This window comes from Mugil cephalus, chromosome 22 (genome assembly GCF_022458985.1).
Source record: "Mugil cephalus isolate CIBA_MC_2020 chromosome 22, CIBA_Mcephalus_1.1, whole genome shotgun sequence".
In the NCBI taxonomy this organism is placed as follows: Eukaryota; Metazoa; Chordata; class Actinopteri; order Mugiliformes; family Mugilidae; genus Mugil; species Mugil cephalus.
In genome coordinates, this window is record NC_061791.1 from 17,271,327 (window position 1) to 17,291,837 (window position 20,511).

Genomic DNA, 20,511 nt, shown 5'->3' on the forward strand with positions numbered 1-20,511 from the left:
TGGTTTCTGTGTTTATTCTCTTGGATCATTTGTCGTATAGTCTTAAAATAGCAAAAACACCCATAATTTTCAAGTGTTTCAAGTGTGTGCTGATAATCACCTACGATCTAGACCATAGGTCTTCAACAGGGGGTCCACGGAAGCAGGGGGGTTGCAAAATTTTTGGTTGATTAGACATTGCTGCACACTATGGTTGCTTTCAGTTTTGGAAAAAAGAAAATCCTTTTTCCGAAAATCGAAACATTTTTTTCAGAATCTATCACGGCTGGACAAATGACACAATATCATGTCCATTGTCCCCTGAATATTGATATATATTTATATAAAAAAAACTATTTTCATTACTCTATATTGACTTACACTAATGGAAAATAAAGTCTTGAAGGAAAATCAAATGCAAAGTTTCTGCGTTCTTTTCTGCTCAAGCTGACAACCTACCAGAATGAAAACGCACATCATAAAGTATGCTGTAGTCACTGTGAAGCTACTGTATGCCGTTAATGAAAAAAGTTTTTCATCTTGCATCCATGGAGACCGTGAAATATTGAATTTGAGCTGTTAACCTTTCGCTGAAGGTTCTGAGGTTTTCTTTCATGGAACAAAGATTTGTCCTTGGAGCTTTCAGGGAGACGTCAGCCATAGAAATTGCCGTCCTTTCATCTCATCTCTGCCGAGCAGCTCAATGGAACTCCTCCCTGCCATTCCTACCATGCAAACATGCGTTCATCAGACATTTTGAAGCCTGGAGCCGGCAGGTTTCCGTAGAGTGCTGGCAGAGATGGAGATAAGACAAAGGAGAAATGACAGTCGTCATTTGCTGCTATAAATGATGAATGAGACACTCAAACATTTGACCTGACCTGCAGTCAGATAAAGGACAGTATCATTTCTCATACTTTGTCATTCAAAAGGAAGAAATGTCATTTGTCCACTCACCTGAATGTGCAGGTTTCTCTGTAGTTCTTATGTATATATATATTATATATATATATATTATATCCTTTTTTTCCCTCATTCAGTGTATAAACTTAATTATTTCCACTCTTTCTTGTTAATGTCAGTAAATAGATAGTTGATAACATGGGTGATGTTAGTGTTTCCACACATTGATCGTGATTAAATATCTACAAATAGCACAAGTCACAACCATCCTAAATATATCCCATCAGTCTCACCAGTTTCTCTCAGATCGGATTTTTTTTTCTGGTGCTTGAAGCCTATGTAACCTTCGTCCCTTCTGCCAACCTGATGGGAGTCATTACGGGGATTGACATATGGGTAAGCTATGCTTCAGGAGGAAGCCATCTGGCATAATGTTTGCTGGCAATCCTTCACAGTTGCAGAACACAAGAATTTATTTTCACTGACTTGCTGTATCGGGTTGTGTAGTATCGACAGCATTAGACCACCTGTACATGTACATGTGCTCGTGTGTAGACATAGCAGTCCATATGTAATGCTGTAAGTAAGGTAACTTTGTTAGTACCCGAGGGTAGATATAGTTTGCATTTTGGTGAGTTGCCTGTTTTCACACAGTAAACACTTAAGACAGAGGTATAAAACAGTGACATGACAGTGCTTCAGGCTAAGAGATGATAAAAACATATTAGTATCAAAAGAATGTATATAGTAGTTCTAATGCAGATCACGTGTAATTTTTACAGCTGCTTTTGATTTATTTAATTCTTCCGGAGTCTAACTTGTCAAAACTGTAGACTTCACATAAATATGGACAATACATTCCCGCTTCCTTGCATTGACCATATTGATGCTATTTTCCTGGGGATACAGGCTGTGGAGCTGCGTTATCAATGACCCATTCACATTTTCATTTAATTAGTACTGTGCTCTGCTCTACTACCACCAGTTACAAGGAAATGTTGGATTATACGCTGTACTTGTTTTTTTTTTCCTCTCACGGCCCTGTGGGACTACTTCACAGAGCAGTTTGGCATGATAGCGTATACTGATCATGATGTCACATCCTGTTTTTATAGCATCAAGTAACTAAAACCAACAAAATCAGAAAAAAATTATGTGTGACTATATATAAATATTATATCAACTACTTAAAATAAGCGAGTTTTTTTCTGAAAAGAAAAAAAAAAGATTTTAGTGTTTTAGTTCGGCCCAAGTCGGGGGAGCTGTTCCGTCATAGAGCAACAGAGAAAGTTATTGGTGCAGAAGGTTAAAAGGAAGAACTGGATGCCGTTTGTTAAGATTTTATATAGGGAAAATAAAGTCATACCATCATCAATGTGTACCTTGATCTCCAAAAAACCCAACACCACTTTACAAATGAATTAAGTCAAGTCTTATGCTAGGTAGTTAGCTAGACTAAAGGTTACTTTCCTCCAATGTATCAAATATGGCGCCCATGATTTGAGTTAGCCAGACTCTCTCTAATATAAGACTCTGTTCCGTCATCCATTATACAGGCTGTGATCAAAACCCTATATCTGTGCATGGCAGTGCATTGTTTATGTTGTTCTCTGGGTTTTTCCCTGGTTCTCCAGCTTCCTCCCACATTCAAACCCTAAGGGGTAACCCTAAGTTGAATGTGAGTTTGAATGGTTGTTTTTTTTTTTTTTTTAGTTTTCCCTGTGATATAGTGGTGACCTGCATAGGGAGGATATACTCCAGTCCCCTGTGACCCTCTAGAGAATAAGTTGTAAAGAAACACCAGACGTCATTTGGACGTTGGTTTTTGGGCTAAATCTGGTCGGTCCGTCATAGTCTTGATTTAGTCCAGAAATAGTCGTTGAAAATTGGGCTGTGTTTGGGCCGTCCAATTTTGTCCAAATTTAGTCCAAAAATAGTCATTGAAAATTGAGTTGTGTTTAGCCCGTCCAATGTGGTACAAATAAAGTCCAAAAATTGTTGAAAATTCAGCTATGTGCAGTCCATCTGATTTGGAAAAGAAGAGGAAGGAGAATGGGAATGGCCGGGAGTGAGAGTGATGGGTACAGGATTGCTGGTGGGCTGTTTCTCCCTTACGGAGAGTTCGTATTCAATTTTCCAATTATGCTGAAAGAAATTACCACAGTATTTGATGCCATTCCATCACCATAATGCTTTTTAGTGGACCTCCACCTACCTACATGTGTCTCTCTCCTCAACCCAGTCGACTCACGAGTTGAAAAAATTTGTTTCTTGCAACATCCTCAAAATAATAATAGAAAAAAATGTGTCTTACTTACAAGATATTGTCTCTATTCCACTTGTTATGTCATATTGGAATTGATTTGTGAATGACATCAACTAGAGGAAAGTCTGGTTGATTCCCTATAAACACCTTGTGAATAAGGTGAAGGGAGAGTCATTTAGAATTATTCACAAATATTACCCTACTTCAAAAGAGAAATGTTCTAAGGACCGCACAGAAACAGTGTTGCACCTTTTTTTTTGGCATTGTTCACACACCAAAGAATTCTGGCAAGACTTTGAAGAAGTCAAAGAAAATAAGATAAACATTTTATAGGAAATGTATGAATTATGCATTCATAAATATCAATGAATATTACTATGAATATTAAAATACGTTGAATCATGTGTCCGGTATCATGCCTACATGTATGACGTTTGCAGGAAAAAATCCCATGAAAATCAGTTTTGTATTCAGAGTTATAATTGATTAAATGCGCTGATGCTTCATTTCTCCTGTCAGACAGATTACACTGAGTGGAGTGGGTGACCGGTCCAAGATGGCGGCCATATTTCTTGCGCCTCAGTAGCCAATGCGCCGTATACTCTTTATATGTCTATGTGCTTAAGTGTTGCCTATTCAGGTGCTAACATTTAGCAACATCCTGCCTGTTCAGACCAAGTGCTCATAATCTGAATGCTAACTGACTAACTCGAACTCCTTTTTTCATTGTATTGCTGATTTGTGCTGATCTTACCAGACTAGATGGTTGCACATCTAAAAGTTTTTAATCTTTAATCTTTAATTTAACTTTAACTGAACTTAACTTTTATTTATATTCAATTTATGGGCCTTCAGACTTGAAGGAATATTTTTAATTTTGGTAGTTTTTTGAGCGAGGGGAGTAGAGGGAAATGCACTGTAAATGCAAACATGGTATTTAATTAAAAATAGTAAATTGATTTAAATGAGTTTTTATCAAATTGCTGTAAACACTCTCTTTTAGTAAGTTACATGTAATTTGTGGTTGAAAAATCTCACCAGCTCAGTCTACTTGAGCTGGATTCATTTAGAAAAAGTATGTTTTCGATAATGGTGCTTTTTTTCTGTGTTGGAATGTAGCTAAGTACATTTCCTCAATGCTGCACTTAAGTACAAAGTATTTTAAGTACTTTACTTGAGTTTTTGTTTGTTTTCCATATTACTTTCTACTTTTACTCCAAAAGATTTCAAAAGGAAATATTGTACATTTACATAACTACATACAGTATGTAATAATACATAGACCTTATCTTGGTCCTGCTTGTCAGAGATACTGGAGCAGGTTTCTGTTCCAAAGTGTCTGAGACATCACTTTTGATAGACTCTTTTTGGTCTTCTTCAGTGTGTCTCGTGTCTTGCCTGGAGGTCTCCAGGCTGAGTTCCAGCTGCAGTGGTTGATGTTTGTACACCTGTTTCTTTTTCTCGGTGCACTTTTGTAGCATTTTAATGGTGCAAGCAACCATTTTATCCAATGTTAGGATAGCCGTGGGTCTATATGGAGTTGCAGGGTAAATGCTACGGTGAATGGAGTTGACGCACATTGCTCCTATTTCTCTGAACATCATGCTCCTTAAAGAGTTTGAGGTCTCCCGGCAAACCTCATCTGGAACGTCCAGAGCTTGAGAAAAAGCTTAAGGTAGTGCATCCTCCAAACTGGACAACAGGTCATCCCAAGGCTTGACTCCTCTCCTTGAGACTTCTGCCAGCGTTGATTTTGTAAAGAGCGCCATGATGTCTGTTAGGAGCTCCGCCAGCATGCACCTGGTTTCGTCATCAGGGTTTCCTGAGAACAAACGTGCCCACTGCTTGGGTGTAATCCATCTGAAGAAAGAATCCATGATGGGGCGAATTGTGTCCACTGTAGTTGGAGGAGTGTCCTCTTCCTGTGGACTGCTTGTTTGGTCCATGGCGGTGGTTGTCTTTGTTGCCATATCACTCAAACTAGGATTGCGTCTTGAAAATATCTTTTCAGAACAAGCTTTAGTTATCACCAACTGTCTTCTCGTTGTATTGAATACTAACTGAAAGTAATGAATCTGTAAGCTTTTGTTTACACTGTGGAATGCTGAGGTACCATAGGACTGTGACATCATCAGTGAGGTCTCTAAAAGAATGTGACATCATCAGTGAGGGTTCATCAGAGTTCCTGAGTTCTACCCATCTTCACTGTCTATAAAATCAATAATTTAATAAATAAAACGTCCTGAACAGATTTCCACAAAATACTGTGAATGAATTTAAAATATACAATTAGATTTTTTTTAAAAGGGGTAAAATAAAGCAGTTTTACTCTTAGCCATATAGGGTTTGTTGCTGAGAAGCTTCCCATCAACATGATGCTCCCACCACTGTGCTGATTTTCAGAAATTTGAATCAGAAACGCTATATAAAATACTAAAAATACTGTATACTAGTCACAACTTTTAAAATATGGCAGTCCCTTCATTTCAGCCCTAGGGTCAGTTTACTTACTTCGAAACTATACATTTTTTCATTACCTGATAATTGTTGCTACATCGATTAAAGCTCTATCTATCTTTGTTTTTAATATTCTAAGAAGAGAAGTGCACTGTACCATTACAAAAGTAACACTTTCCCTTTAAGGACAATGGTATTCTTGAGTTGCTGATGTTGTGCATGTTGCAATAAAAAGTTTGTCAATCTACTAGTTGAACGCGATGTATGTGACGTATTGGGCACCCAGAGGATATATCCTCATAAACCATTCATTCTTTTTGCATAAGCCTATATAGCTACACCCCAGCACACCAAAACACTCCAAGTGTGCTGAAAATGCATTTTTCTACTTGAACAATGGTGAGCAGAGGTTACGTTATCCTTCACGCTGTGCTCCTTTCATTCAGCTGCAATTCTTCTCGCCTTTCTATTACATGCACGGTCAGCCATGCTTGACATATAATAAACCATTAACCAAGCACAGAGAGAGGTCATTTGTACTGGAATGGTCATGTGGTCAGACAAGCACTTGTACAAACACGTGAATTGATTTGGCGCAATCTGCCGGTGGAACAAATGATGTAATTAAAACAAAAATAGACTGCACTAAGTCCCCTTTCAACCAACAATTTTTCCCTAAGCTGATGGAAACAGAGGGAGAATTCTGATGAGCGGCGGCTTAGCATTTAGCAGGTGTTTATGACTGCTGAGTAAACATTAAGTTTGTTGAGTAGAGCCCACACACCTGGTCAGTATGTGAGGAATGAAACCTGACAGATGGTTTCTGATGGCTGGTTTTGTACAGGCTCTCAAAGCTGTGCTCCTTCCCTCTGCAAAATGTAAAGCAACTGTGTTTCAAACATTCAAGTTCCGGTAACAGGTATTTTACTGTACAACCACAGATGTTCAGTGAACTTAACTGCCTTTTAGAGCCAGATTCAAAGTGGCTGCACAAACGATATGTTTATTTAGGTAGTTGTTATCTTCTAAATGGATCAACCCTGGTGGTCATTAACTTTGTCCATAAAAGATCAGTGAAATCTGTCAGGCTCATAGACTGTATCACAACAGCGGAACAGCTCCTCAAAAGTGAAGCCAAAGCAAGTAGAGCTCCCCCTGGTGTCTGTCAGAATAGGACGTAAGCTCCACCTCCTCCATGTTGGTGGATGGGGTCAAACAGTCCGGCGAAAATGTGGTGAAGTCATTGATAACGTCATTGTGTTGCTCTACTCTCGGACCATACTGCGCAGACTCCAGAGACGTAAGACGGGAAAATATGATCAGTTTGGCAATGCAGGGAAGTGGTGATACATTGTCCGTATTTATACAGTATGGTCAGTCTGCAGCACTGATTTGAAATATATGTGAGTTTAACGAAATTACTACAAAATGAGTAACAGACAGTAATCCCTAGGTTGGTAGGATTCCAGCAGCCTGACCAATAGATCCCACTTCCACCATAACCTCAGCTTGCCATTCTTCAAGTAGAAAAGGTGTACAGGTGTGCAGCTGTACAGGCTGCTGTATTAAGAACATTGGTATTAAGAAGATCTCCGGGCTTGTACAAAAGCATGGCGACAAACCACAATTTGATATTAAGTTGTATACTGGCATGTTGAGACCCAAGGTTGCACTAGGACAGTGAAGACAAGAGCGTGTTTGTCGGCATGTGAGCATATTCACAGGAGCCTCCTTTGTCTATTCTGTTTCTCACAATCCAGTTCATATACAACATCAGTTTTAAAACGAATAATGCTATGAATTCATTATTAATTACACTGCCTGGACAATAAAAGTCAGACAATTCAATATTTCATTGGATCACCTTTAGCTTTCATTACAACACGCATTTGTTGGGTTATTGTTCCGATAAACTTCTACAATGTCACAAGATTTATTTACATCCAGTGTTGCATTCATTTTCCACTAAAATCTTGTATTGATGATGGGAGAGCCTGACCATTGGGCAAAGCCTTCCTCAGCACATCCCAAAGATTTTCAGTAGGGTTAAGATCTGGACTCTGTGGTGTCCAATCCATGCGTGAAAGTCATGTGTCATGCTCCCTGAACCACTCTTTCACTATTCGCACCTAATGAATCCTGGCATTGTCATCTTGGAATATGCCCATGCCATCTTGGAAGAAAAAAATACATGATGGATTAACCTGGTCATTCAGTGCATCAGGAAGCCAGCTGACCTCTTTCTTTGGGCATAATGTTGGTGAACCTAGACCTTTAGCAACTGCAGCAACCCCAGATCATAGCACTGCCCCCACAGGCTGGTACAGTAGACACTAGGCATGATGGGTCCATCACTTCATCTGGCTCTCTTCTTACCCTGAAGCCCCATCACTCTGTAACAGGGTCATTCTGGACTCATCAGACCATATGACTTTCTTTCATTGTTCCCTTCACATTGTCCGTGTGAATCTTACCTTCACTATTAAACATATCACTGAATTCTACTTTTGTTTTCTTCGATTTGATTTCACAAGACATTCAAGTGATCACCGATCACGATTAATTGGGATTTTTTTCCGACTACATTTCTTCCTCAAAGACAATGGTTCCTCACTATCCTCACATATTATAATATGGCATTGGAGAGTTCTTAACCCAATGTTAGTAGTTTCTGCTTCAATCTCCTTAGATGTTTTCTCTGCTTGATGCATACCTATGATTTGACCCCAAACAGACTAACATCTTTTCCACCACCACGGGATGTGTCATTCATTCATTCATCATCTATAACTGTTTATCATGACTATCATGGTCAGGATGTACACTAGCTTACCCAGTATGTGCTCCCCAAATGGTCAACCTTTGCCCCTGCTGTCTTGTCTTATTACCTGTCTGTTTGATCATCAGTGAGGCAATGTGTTTCAACACTTTCCAGAATATGGTCAGTTTCAAGCCATGTTATTGGTGCTTTTTCCATCCTTTAGGGGTGCCCAAGTACCTTCCAAAGTCTCTGCATCAGACCAGTGTCCACGCTGTTTTGTCCTCCGTTAGTGATGGTCCTTGACCAGGAGATGTCCAGAATTGTTTTTGCTGTGAAACATGGACACTTTATCAAGGTTGTTGCGTCTCGCCCTCATATCAAGAGGACAGGACACCACAGCTGGGTGTGGTGGCCTCCAGACACCATTCATATTGCAGGAGACAAGACAAGCTATTAGTTTGTGGTTTTGAGTAATTAAACCTAGGACGTCTTTATAGGCTGCAGCAGTGGTGAACTTATGCATTTTTCTGCATTTAATTATAACCAAGCTGACAATCTACTGGAATGAAAAGACGGTTGACCAAACATGCTGCAGTCAGTGTGACGCTGCTGTATGTCTTTAATGAAGAAAATTTTTATTCTGCATCAGTATTGGCCGTGAAATATTGAAGATGCGTTGTTAATCTTTCTTTCCACTTAGTGCCTGGATGATTGAAGCGTGCCAGTAAAATATCCGTTGTAATATCATACATTTTTTAAATTTCCAACTAAAAACTTGCAAAAAAATGTAAAGAAAGTCATAGAACAGTATTAATGCGCACTGTGTCTGCAAATGACGCAACCAGCGAAAATGCGAGAAAGTTTTTGCAGAGAGGCAGAGTTTTAGTGTGTCATTGAGAATCTGCAGTTTCAGACTCAGGGGAGGATAGTGGAGGGAGGGGAGCAGGCAGGGACAACCGGGCATACCTCGTTCTAATCTCACCTGGCCTCCTTTTTCTCAGCAGATAGAGGCAATTTGTCTTCTGTGAAAACCTGCTCTTAAATTCCTCTTTTTTTTTCTCCATCGCCCAAGTAGGTGCCTCTATTTTTGGACCACAAAGGAGGAGTTTCAGTTGACTCTGCGTGTGTGAAAGAGAGCGAGCGAGAGGAAGGGGAGGACAGAAGGAGAGCTGCGGGGTCGATCTCTACAGGCACACAGTCAGCTGTGCTCCTAATTCGGGGTGTTTGCTGGGCCTTCTTCCCCCCCATTTGCCCTTCAAACAGCATCCATCCCCTCGCGGATCGCCATGGCAACAAGGCACACTTTCAGGACAAAGCGGCAGCGGATATGAAAAGGATTATGTAAGAGAAATTTAGATGAAAGTGGGTTTGGTATTGAAATTCACCCCTGACAAACATAATTGCGGGTCTCCGATCAAGCCCAACAGGGTGCATGATAAATGATTAAACAGCAGCAGCGGAGAATAAAACACATAAACCAACGTGGAGAGACTGAGAGGCACCTGAGCAGCTCAGCTGATGAAAAGTGGCTTTACATTAGTACTTAACTTGTTGTCAGCCCACTCTGAAGCACTCAGTGCTGCTGACATTCATGACATTCATGGGTAAAAAAATAATCTGTGCTATGGATGCTTGTTTATGTGTGCGTCACAGATCGCTTCCGTACTTTCATGCACTTAATGTAATTGAATTTATTGCATCCAGACTGTCGTAAAATAGGGACAAGTGGCCATGATGGTTTCCTGGATCCAAACATACAGATATTCTGTTTACCAAAGATGTGATTGCAAATGTTTTACTTATTGAATGTTTTACTTATTCACTTATTGAAAAGTGATGTTTCTTACTGGTATTTCAATATGAATATTATTACTTATTATACTGTATTTACATATAATTACTTCATACTTTATATATTATGCTATTGTAAAGTTGTGTGGAAACGTTTGTGCATCAAATATAGAAACAGCAGGTATATATGATCATTTTCATAAGTCAATGTTCAATTTTTTTGCTAAATAAATTATTATAATGTAGTACATAATTATATGAAACAGGTTATTTAAAATATTAAAATATCATCTTGAAATATGCATTATTTTATTCAATGTTAGTGGAATTGATCTATAAATATGTATGTTTGTATGTGGAGCTCTTCTATCTCTGGACATAACGAAATCTGCAGGCCCAGGTAATTTAGATCTGTATTTTTTTTTCTGAAAGGGGGGGACCCTACCTTGGCCAATCTCCAAGTTGTCCATTTTGTCAAAAGTCCTTGAAGGTCTTGTTAATGATCAGTTGAAGGAATTCCTCTATACTTATAATATTCTCTCTCCATATCAATCTGGTTTCAGGAAGCAACATAGCACTATAACAACCTTCCTTAAATTCACCAATGACATAATAGACTGGTTGGATCACAAAACAACTTGAGCAGCCCTCTTTGTTGACCTTTCCAAGGCCTTCAACACAGTGGATCACTCCATTTTGAAACAACAATTGCTTGACATTGGTTTATCTGAGCATTCCGTTGGCTGGTTTGATAATTATCTGTCTAATGGAAAGCAATGTCTTTATTTTGAAGGCAGTTCATCCACATTGTTAAATATTTCTACTGGCATGCCACAGGGCTCAGTTTTTGGCCCTATTCCGTTTGTTATTTAGGTAAATGCATTGGGCAGTTGTCCCAAATGCCAAATTCCATTTCAATGCTGATGACACAGTCATATATTGCTGTGGTTCCACTCTTGCTGAGGCCCTTGGCAACTTACAGATTGCTTTTAATCTTGTGGAACATCAGCTCATTGACCTAAGACTAGTTTTAAATGCTGCCAAAACTAAACTGATGATTTTTTCCAATGGCAGGGAAGTACCTGTAAGTCCTCCCAGTATTTTGTCATTACAAGAGTGTGAGATAGAACATGTGACCTGTTACAAGTACCTTGGCATTTTAATTGATGATCAGCTTTCTTTTAAACCACATGTGGAAAATCTGGTAAAAAAAAAAAATAAAAATAAATAAATAAAATTTAAACGTGGATTCTCTTTCCGTCACAGGTATTGTTTTTCTTTTACTGCCAGGAAAAAATTGGTTGCTGCCACCTTCCTACCTGTACTTGATTACAACGACCTTTTATATATGAATGCCACTGATAATTGTCTGCGATCCCTGGATACAGTGTATCATGGTGCCCTAAGGTAAAAGCTATGGTATATAGACTACTTATGTGATTACATCTCAAAAACCCAAAGCAATTACTGTTTATCGTCCAAAGATTTGTACTTATTTAATGTGCCCAAATCTCATTTTGAATTTGGTAAATGCTGTTTTAAGTACTCTGCATCTGCTACTTGGAACTTCCTGCAGAAAACTTTAAAGTTAAAGGAACTAATAAACCCTTGGATTTTTGAAAACCCGTGTGAAAGACCTTGGAACAGCTACTTTTCGTACTTGTTCTTCTTTTAATGTAAACTCCGAGTCTTAGTCCTGTTGTTTTTTTTATCTTCCATGTATTTTACTTGTGTTGTGTGAGTTTCTGTCTGCTTTTAATTGTAATGAACAGATGAATGCAATGGACTGTATGTATTCATTTATTCGTTCTAAAATAAATGGGATATGATTCAATGTCGAAATGGTTATTGTTGAGGAGAAAGATAGATTAGACAGTATTATTTCATGTCAGAATGTACAGATTTACTGGCACTAATCAGCCAAGAACAGAGAGAGGATGTCTCTGAGGAATGGAAGTGAATGATCCTGTCCGTGTCACAGTTTTCTTACTTAAGGCTCTGCAGATCTCTTCGGTCAAAGACACATGGTATCTACAGCAACCAAATTCAATTTTGATCAAGAGATACGCACTGTGCAAAAGAGTTACAGTGTCAAGTAGCTGCCCAGAGCAAGACAACCTTACACTTCACGCATCAAATGTTGTTTGCTTTTCCCCTGTTATTTCTTTGCTGTCAATCCCATCAGTTGCCACGCGTACCTTATTGTCTTGTCCTCTGAGCTGGGTTGTATGTACTATTACTGAATTCATTTGGACTTGTGGAAATGTAAACTAGATGAAAAACATCTATGTGCGAGTATCCAAGAGGAGGATTCAAACACAGACATCAGTGCTTGGTTCCACACTTGCTTCCTCTGACATCTGGTAAAGATGCAGCGGGACAGGATGACACCACACATTACTCACATGCCCTTAGCTTTGTCAGGCTCATAATAAACTCTGCTGTAGCTGTTATCTGTCCAAGTCTTTACTAGCTCTTACTAGCTCTTTGCCAAGCAAGAATGAGAACGAAAGTTTTATGGTAAAAAAAAAATATATATATATATATATATCAATGTGCATGTGGATTTATGGAAGAAAGAATAAATCTGCAGGGCATAGTTTGGTTTGATGGCTCACTCTTCAATACACAGGCTCCTCTGTCTGTCCCATAAACAGTATATATAAAAAGTCTGTCCTCAAACAGTAAATTGGGTGTAGTGGGTTTTACTGCAAAGTGAATTCACTATAAATAAAAGATCCACTTCTTAAAAATACAATGAAATGTTTATATCGTAACCTTGTATTTTTGTCTGTAGTGAAAGAGTGATTTACACTAGAATAAGGAAAGTGGACAGAAAGAAATCACAGTACTCAGAAGTAAGTCACTTTTTTCCTTACACAGTCTTCTGGAGATTATTATACCATTGAAAATACAGTCCGAGAGATAAAGGTTGGCCTCATGTCTGGCCAATTCATTCTATTTGTACTTGTGAACATCAGATACTCTGATGCTTATGACAGAACTGAGTGCTCTCCTCAGGAAGGAAAACACACCTACCACTATGTGCGTGTGTTTCTTAGGGCTAAGTGCACGAGTGCAACACAGTGGAGGGTGATATGTCAGACATCTGTGCAGTGTGCAGAACAGTTAGTTTCTATGTGTCTCTGACGATTCCTCGTGGACTATCACTCCAGATCAAGGTCACAGATGAGTACCTCTCTCATTTAATGCATTCCACATTTCTGTTTTACACTCTGTTGTGAAATTCCAAACTCTGTATCGTTTTAGATATACTCTACTGTACTCTACACACTGACACTGAGTGGTGTCTGCGAGCAGAGTACTGGTCGGGTGGAGGCTGTGGATAGCTGCAGTAGGTAGAGCTAATGTGGAGTGGTTTATACTTCTGCGTCAGTTTGACGCCATAGCTACGCCATCAGCCCAGACCCTACGCAGACGCTTTGCTGCTTGGGCAAAGCCCCTCTGCACATTACACGTTAGCCAAAATGTCCTCACAGAAATTAGTCATCCAGGTCATTTCATTCATTATCTACTACCGTTCACCCTCTAGGGTCGCCGGGACGGGTGGAGCCAATCCCAGTTGTTTGTTCATAAATGCAACATTTATTTTAAAAAATAAATAAATAAAATATTGACAGGCTGTATGAAGGTTGACATATATGTACTGGCATATGAAGCATTGTTTTTTCCTAATGGCATATAGAGAGGAGGACACTGTAGGATAAATTAAAGGATTATATTATCTTATTCTTGTAGGGAAACAGCTTCTAAAATCCACCCATCCATTGTGGTGCCATGTATTTTTGCTGACATTGTAATACCGTGGTTTAATCCTCTTTTGTTGAGCCAAAGGGTTGTTTTAACAGTATCACCATTTTATTGTAATAATTTGTGTAATAAAAAGATGTGAAAATGGCGAGAGCCTCCCAGTATTCATATCACATCACCCTCCATACTGTAAACCCAGACAAGTAGAATGTACTTAAAAGATAATAATAATACTAAAAAAAGGTAACTTAAATTTTTAAGTAATGAGACATTAATTGAATAAGTGAAGTGGACTATGTTCAATGTACTTGAGCCGATAATGTCAATGGAATAGAACACTTAAGATGAATGTACTAATAATCACGTTACAGTATTACTTCATTACCAATTCAACTATTTGAATTTGAATTATTCTAACAGACCAAATGTAACCCTTTTAGCTCCTGAAAACTCAAAATACGTCTTTTAATCAATTGCCGCTTAAAATGCAAATGTGCAACTGCAACGTTACATTCATCCAATCATTGTTTGGGCAACTGGCAAACTGGCAAGATAAAACTCAGCCCTGCTGAACACTGGCATCTTAACATTTAAATAACAAATATGTACATGGAAAAACAAAAAAACTCTACCTCTACCTCCTCTCTAAAATGAGTTAAATAAAAAAAAAAATCAAAAGTGTTCTTCATCAGTGTTGGGGGTAAGGGCGTTACTTCTGTAATATATTACGTTTAGGCAGTAACGGAGTAATATAACGTGTTACTAACTATATTTTAGTAATATTCTTACAGTTACTGAGTCTGGTAACGCGTTACAATTCGAGTTGTCGCATAGGCGGAACACAGGCGCAACAGCCGTAAATAAAGAGGAGAAGAAGACGGTTTAAAATCAAGAGAAGAAGAAGAAGACGGCAAGATGGCAACAACTGAACATTTTCTAAATGGTTATACTCGGACTGTTTGGAATTTGTCACAGAAATGGATAAGAACCTCACACCAAGGTGCACTTTATTTGCTGGTTAGAGGCCGAGGGAACTATCTACGGCTAAAAATAGTACAAGTAACCTGAAGAAACACCTGGAGTTAGAGGCTATACAACCTCTTGCTAGCAAACAGACGGAAGATGACGGCGCGAGCAAATCTAAACAACGAAAGTTTTTTTTTACTCCAGTCCAGAGGTGAAGATTTTTGACCCAGGAGAAGTGAGAAAGCTGGGGGCTGAGTATGTCGTGGAGGATGCGCTACATCTTTTTACAGTTGAGTCGCCGGTGTTTCCAGTTTCAAGTGACAAGGTAAAAACAAATCTCTAATGATATAGTCCTATTGTTAAGGTATAAACACATTACAGAAATATATAAAGTTATGAGTCACTAGAGTTTTGTGTCTCAGTGTCTGCGGAGAAATCATTCATGGAAGACAACCTTTAGAACTATGCAATGAAAATCGCAGTTCATATACTTGTAGTAGATTAAAAGAGGTGAAGGGACAGTATAACTGGCACATCATTGTAGACATCATTGAACCCTCCTCATCATCAGCGTCCTGAATAAATGAATCGCACATAATCAAGTCAACATGACAACATAGTGCTATAAACAGCCTCTATATGTACACAGTGCATGTCTGCACTCATGTCTTATTTCCTGATTAATTTCTTCCCATTAAACTCAGGTCTACTTAATGCAAAGTACTGTGGTAAACTAATTTACCCTTTTTCTGCTGCCTGCTTCATTCTTTATTTTCTATTTTTATTTATTTATTTTTTTTAGAGAACAAATGCTGTTGGAACCTGGGTTTAGGCTTAGGGATAGCACAGTTTGGTACAGTTGTTGAACCTTCCTCTTTCTAAAGAGTAGATCCGCTCCATCAGTGGCTTACACGACGTCATCAAATGGCTTTGTAGCGGTGGCTGCTGTAGTCGGTTGCTGTATGACTTCTCTTCTTTAGCTGCATTGCTCTGTATGATAAACTACACTAGAGTGAGCATTCTGGGTGGTTAAAGTACTAAACAAAACATCGATCTGGGTGGTTATATGTGCATTGTGCGGTTTTTGAACAGCTTTTAGGCCCATCAAAAAGAGCAATTATACGGCATATCTTTCCCAATCTTCTGCCATTATTCCGTACAATACACCTCAAACTGCACACAGCGCGCCTCCATTGTCCACTGCCTTCCCCCATTCAATCTGTACATTCGATTTTTACTCCCGCAGTCCGATTCGTCGCAGCCCTTTCAGTCATTCACACGGCATTCTCCGTAATTTCCATCAGCGCCTTTTCCTCCTCCTCCTCTTCCTCCACGCTCGTCTCTGCCTTCAGGTGTTGCGGCGTTGACCTTGAGAGAAATCAGTATTCATCACAGGCAGACACCTATCAAAATGTAAATGATGACAGGTAGTGTCAGGTAGAACGGTGGGAGTGGGTGCATTGTGCGCCCAATGAGCCATGTCTCTGGGGGGTCGGCTAGATTAATCCATTGAGAGGACTGCAGGAGCTTCCCACAAGGCGAATGCTAGGCGGCTGCTTCCTCCATTTGGCTGGCATGGTTACCAGCACGCACGCAGCGGGTCACGGCGAGAGGATTTCATGGAGATAATAGCTGGTGTTGTGGCTGTGATACTGTCATCATCGCTGCTGCTTTTCATTTCTCAATCCGCGCTGAAAAAAAGCCAGGCATTCATTCCAGAAGCCTTCTCCACCGACTTACTTCATGGATTTGTGTCTTATTAGGAATCCACGTGAAAGGCCATGAGCCGCAGCTAAGCGCTGCAGAGGGGGTGTCAGCCCACGCCGGCTCTGACCTCAGCTGGGGTCTGTGTCCTCAGATGCGACCAGAAATTAGCACGTTTTTTAAGTTTGGATTCTCTGGTTTTGTTGATTACCCTCTCGCAGTGACACCGGGAGCTAAGTCAATTATGGTCATTATGGATACCTCTGGGGAGTTATCCCAGTCAAATAGAGCCTAAAAGAACATGGGGGTCATTGGGTGACGTGTGTCTCATTCAGTATGGACTGACCCATTTGATGGAATGGAATTCTATCTGTTCTGTTTGATAGGTGAGTGGCCAGCATCAAAAACACTTCTAAAAGCATTTTTAGTGTGGACTGGTCTTCGATCTGGGTAAAACTACAAAAAAATTGATATCACATTTTAGCCCCTCTGCACATTATACGTTAGCCAAAATGCCCTCACAGAAATTACACCTCCAGGTTATTCATTAATTATCCACTACTGCTCATCCTCTAGGGTCGCCGGGACGGATGGAGCCAATCTCAGTTATCTTGGAGGCACACTGGATAGGTTGCCAGTCTATTAATGGCTAGGTAAAAAAGCCGAACTACCATTCGCCCTCGCATGCACACCTATAGCCATAGGTATATGTATATAGAATCAACTTTTAACCTGAGAAGCATGGGTTTGGACTGTGGGAGGAAGCCAGAGAACTGGCACAGAAAACCCACGCAGGCACAGGGAGAACGTCCAAACTCCTCTCACAAAGGCTCCAGCGGCTCTAGCCGACTAGCATCAGTGCTAACCACTACACCACTGTACCGTCTTGATCCAAATCAATTTCATTTAATTAATATTCTAAATATCAGTCTAACTGTTTTGTGTTCTAAGTTACCTCTAATGCAACTCTGCTTCTGTTGGAGTGGCATTTATTGTGAAGAAGGAATTCAAATGTCTCTGGATCAGGATATGGTTATCAGAAGTGTGTCACCAAAACACAGGATAACTGTACTTATGTTGTACTTATGACAAAATAGTGTGACAGTAAGTGTCTGCTGAAACTGCACTTACTTTTATTGTGGTGTTAAGACAAGTGTTACCAAGTCAACAAGGGATTTTTATGCACCAAATGTAAGAGGAGATGTTATGCGATGGTAGTGATTGATAGACAAGTAACACTCATACACATTATCTATGCACCTTGGATTTGAATTAGTTAACAACACAGTGACTCTGTTTTGTTGTAGGACTATCTGAATATGGTCAGTGGTAAATATTTGTCTTGAAACACGCTCCATAATGAAATCCCACTGCACCAGGCTACATAATTAATTGTCTTATTTGGACTTTACGTTTAAGCTGTGTCCCATCAGATGACGAAATTCCCAGAAAATTTCTCCATTTGTGGCATGACATTTGTGGCATGAGAGGACAAAAGTTGGGATTAAAATTCTGATTCTTGACAGATTTATTCAACAACCAACCTATCTGTCTGACCTCTGTTGACCTCTATCAGCGACCTGTGGAGACAGATAGAATGAGAGGGGTCGATCGTGACTGAGAAGAGAGGTAAAGCAATAACCATTAGAGAAATTTCCCGCTCACTAGGATGGAGCAGAAATCTCTCTTCATTTACTTTCAAATAAAGCAATTTTCAGTTTTCATGTGTTAGGCATTCAGTGTATATCTCTGCACTGTTCAAATTTACTGTCACTTTCTAAAGCCAAATTCAGCCAGATTTGAAATGACTGACTTTCTTATTTATTCATGTATATTTATGGGATAAGCCAGACAGAAAAAAAGTGCTTCCAGGTAAACGATTTTTAAAAAAAATCTTAGAATTGTTGAAATTGTTGACTAAGACAGACTTTATCATCTATAAGTGCTTGGTCACAGGAGTTTAGTTGAACATAAAAAACACTCTCGAGAACCACAAGCCAAATTAAAGATAGAATAAAATATAAGTAAAATTCTAGTAAAATAAAATTTAATAAACAAAAGAATATACAAAATTAGCATATGAACAAATGAACAAGAAATAGAGACAAAAGTAAATTATAATGATAATAAACTGCAATAGTGTGCGTTAACATAAATAACATTGAAAGGTGAGTTTCTGTATCTATAAATTAATTAAATTAGACAGATACTATAATGTGACAAAAAATGGACTCCACCTTAGTTTTGTCTTTAATATATATATATAAATGAACCTGTTACTAGTATGCTGTTGGCGATTTTATATTTTTGTTTCATTCGTTCTTGTATGAAAATCCGCGTAGTCATTTCTGTAAAGAACTGTAGAATATTCTGAGGGGCACAAAAAACCTTTAAATGACTGAGACAAAACACAAACATGAGGACAGGGTAGGTCAACAAAAGGGTCAGTAAAAATAATGGTTCTGTTAAAAAAAAAAATTTAAAAAAAAGGGAGAAAATTCTCCTTGTATGTGTTACGAAACTCAAGTACCCTTCATCAGGGTTATACCTGCCCTCTGTTACTATTTCTAACACTGACCCCCGTCTCCACCTTTATCTTGTTCACTCTGTGCTGCATTCACAGATAGTGGGCAGAATAGTAAGTAAAGAAAAAAAATCCTCTCTGGCTGCCTAAGCTAACAGTTAGCTTGATACTTCCTCCAGACTCACTTGCGTTTTTATTGAATTAACACTGCTGTAGTCATCACAAGGCCACATCCTCTTAGCATCAAATAACGAACTAAAGCAACATTTATCAGTCACTTGAGTATGCATCATAACTACCTACAATATCAGAAACCTTGGAAAAAAATATATTTGACATGTACTTGTTTTAGTTTGGCCAAAGTCCCATCCACTAACATGGAGGTGGTAGAACTTATGATCTGCAGCCAGTCCAGGGGGAGCTCCACTTGCTCTGGATTCACTTCTGAGGAGTTATCTCAGGCTACGTTTACCAAGGAAAACCAGTATGTGTGGATGTAGTTTCAGTCTACGGTAACACATGCTGGGGCATATTTCATCCGGTACAAAAATACCTCAATTGGATAGTGCTTTGTTCCTTCCGGTGTAATTAAATACTTAAGGCATTCCTTAAAACAAATGCCTTAATAACCCTTAACAACCCTGTTAACTGTTCGCATTTTGATAGCATATTTGCTATCAACATCTTTTGCAACCCTAAACTACTCACTTGAAAGAGGGCAGCTATTTCATTGCAGCTTTAACACAGTGGTGCTCAGACGATGTCTATGACTATGTTGCTTTCGCTCTTCATTCACCACATAAAGCCAGGCCAGACTATTTGATTGGCCACACACACTTTTACAACAGCGTAATCAGTCCCCTAAGGAAGAGTTCCAGACAAATTTTCTACCACAATCAATACAGTTGATCTGGCTTCCAGGCTACTTTGTTGCTATTTTCCCAGTCCCTGCTGTTTTATTTTACTATCAGCAGTACGCAGAGTGGTGTGTAACACACCACAACACAAACCTTGCCAAAGTGCAGAAAGTGTACAAACCACGTGTTAATCAACCAATAAACAGATATGTTGTAGTTTTGCCAAATGACAGCATTAATGTTAATCAGCTGCAGCTTAGGAAGTGCGGCAGTAGTTATAATTATTGTCTGTGAAATCAAGGATCACAAACCTAAACGTTCACACCCTTAATCATGCAAGTTATGATTAAAGTCGCTATTCTTGTGGTTTGAAAATTATACTTTTTCATATCTCAGTTAAATTTTCAGAGTGTTATGAAAGTGTTCTGCCCTGGCACACTGATGAAGTCATTGAGTTTCATGAGGCAGTAAAAATTCACAATGTTCCATTGATTCATACGTATTGTAATTCTAGCCTGGTATATAACACTTC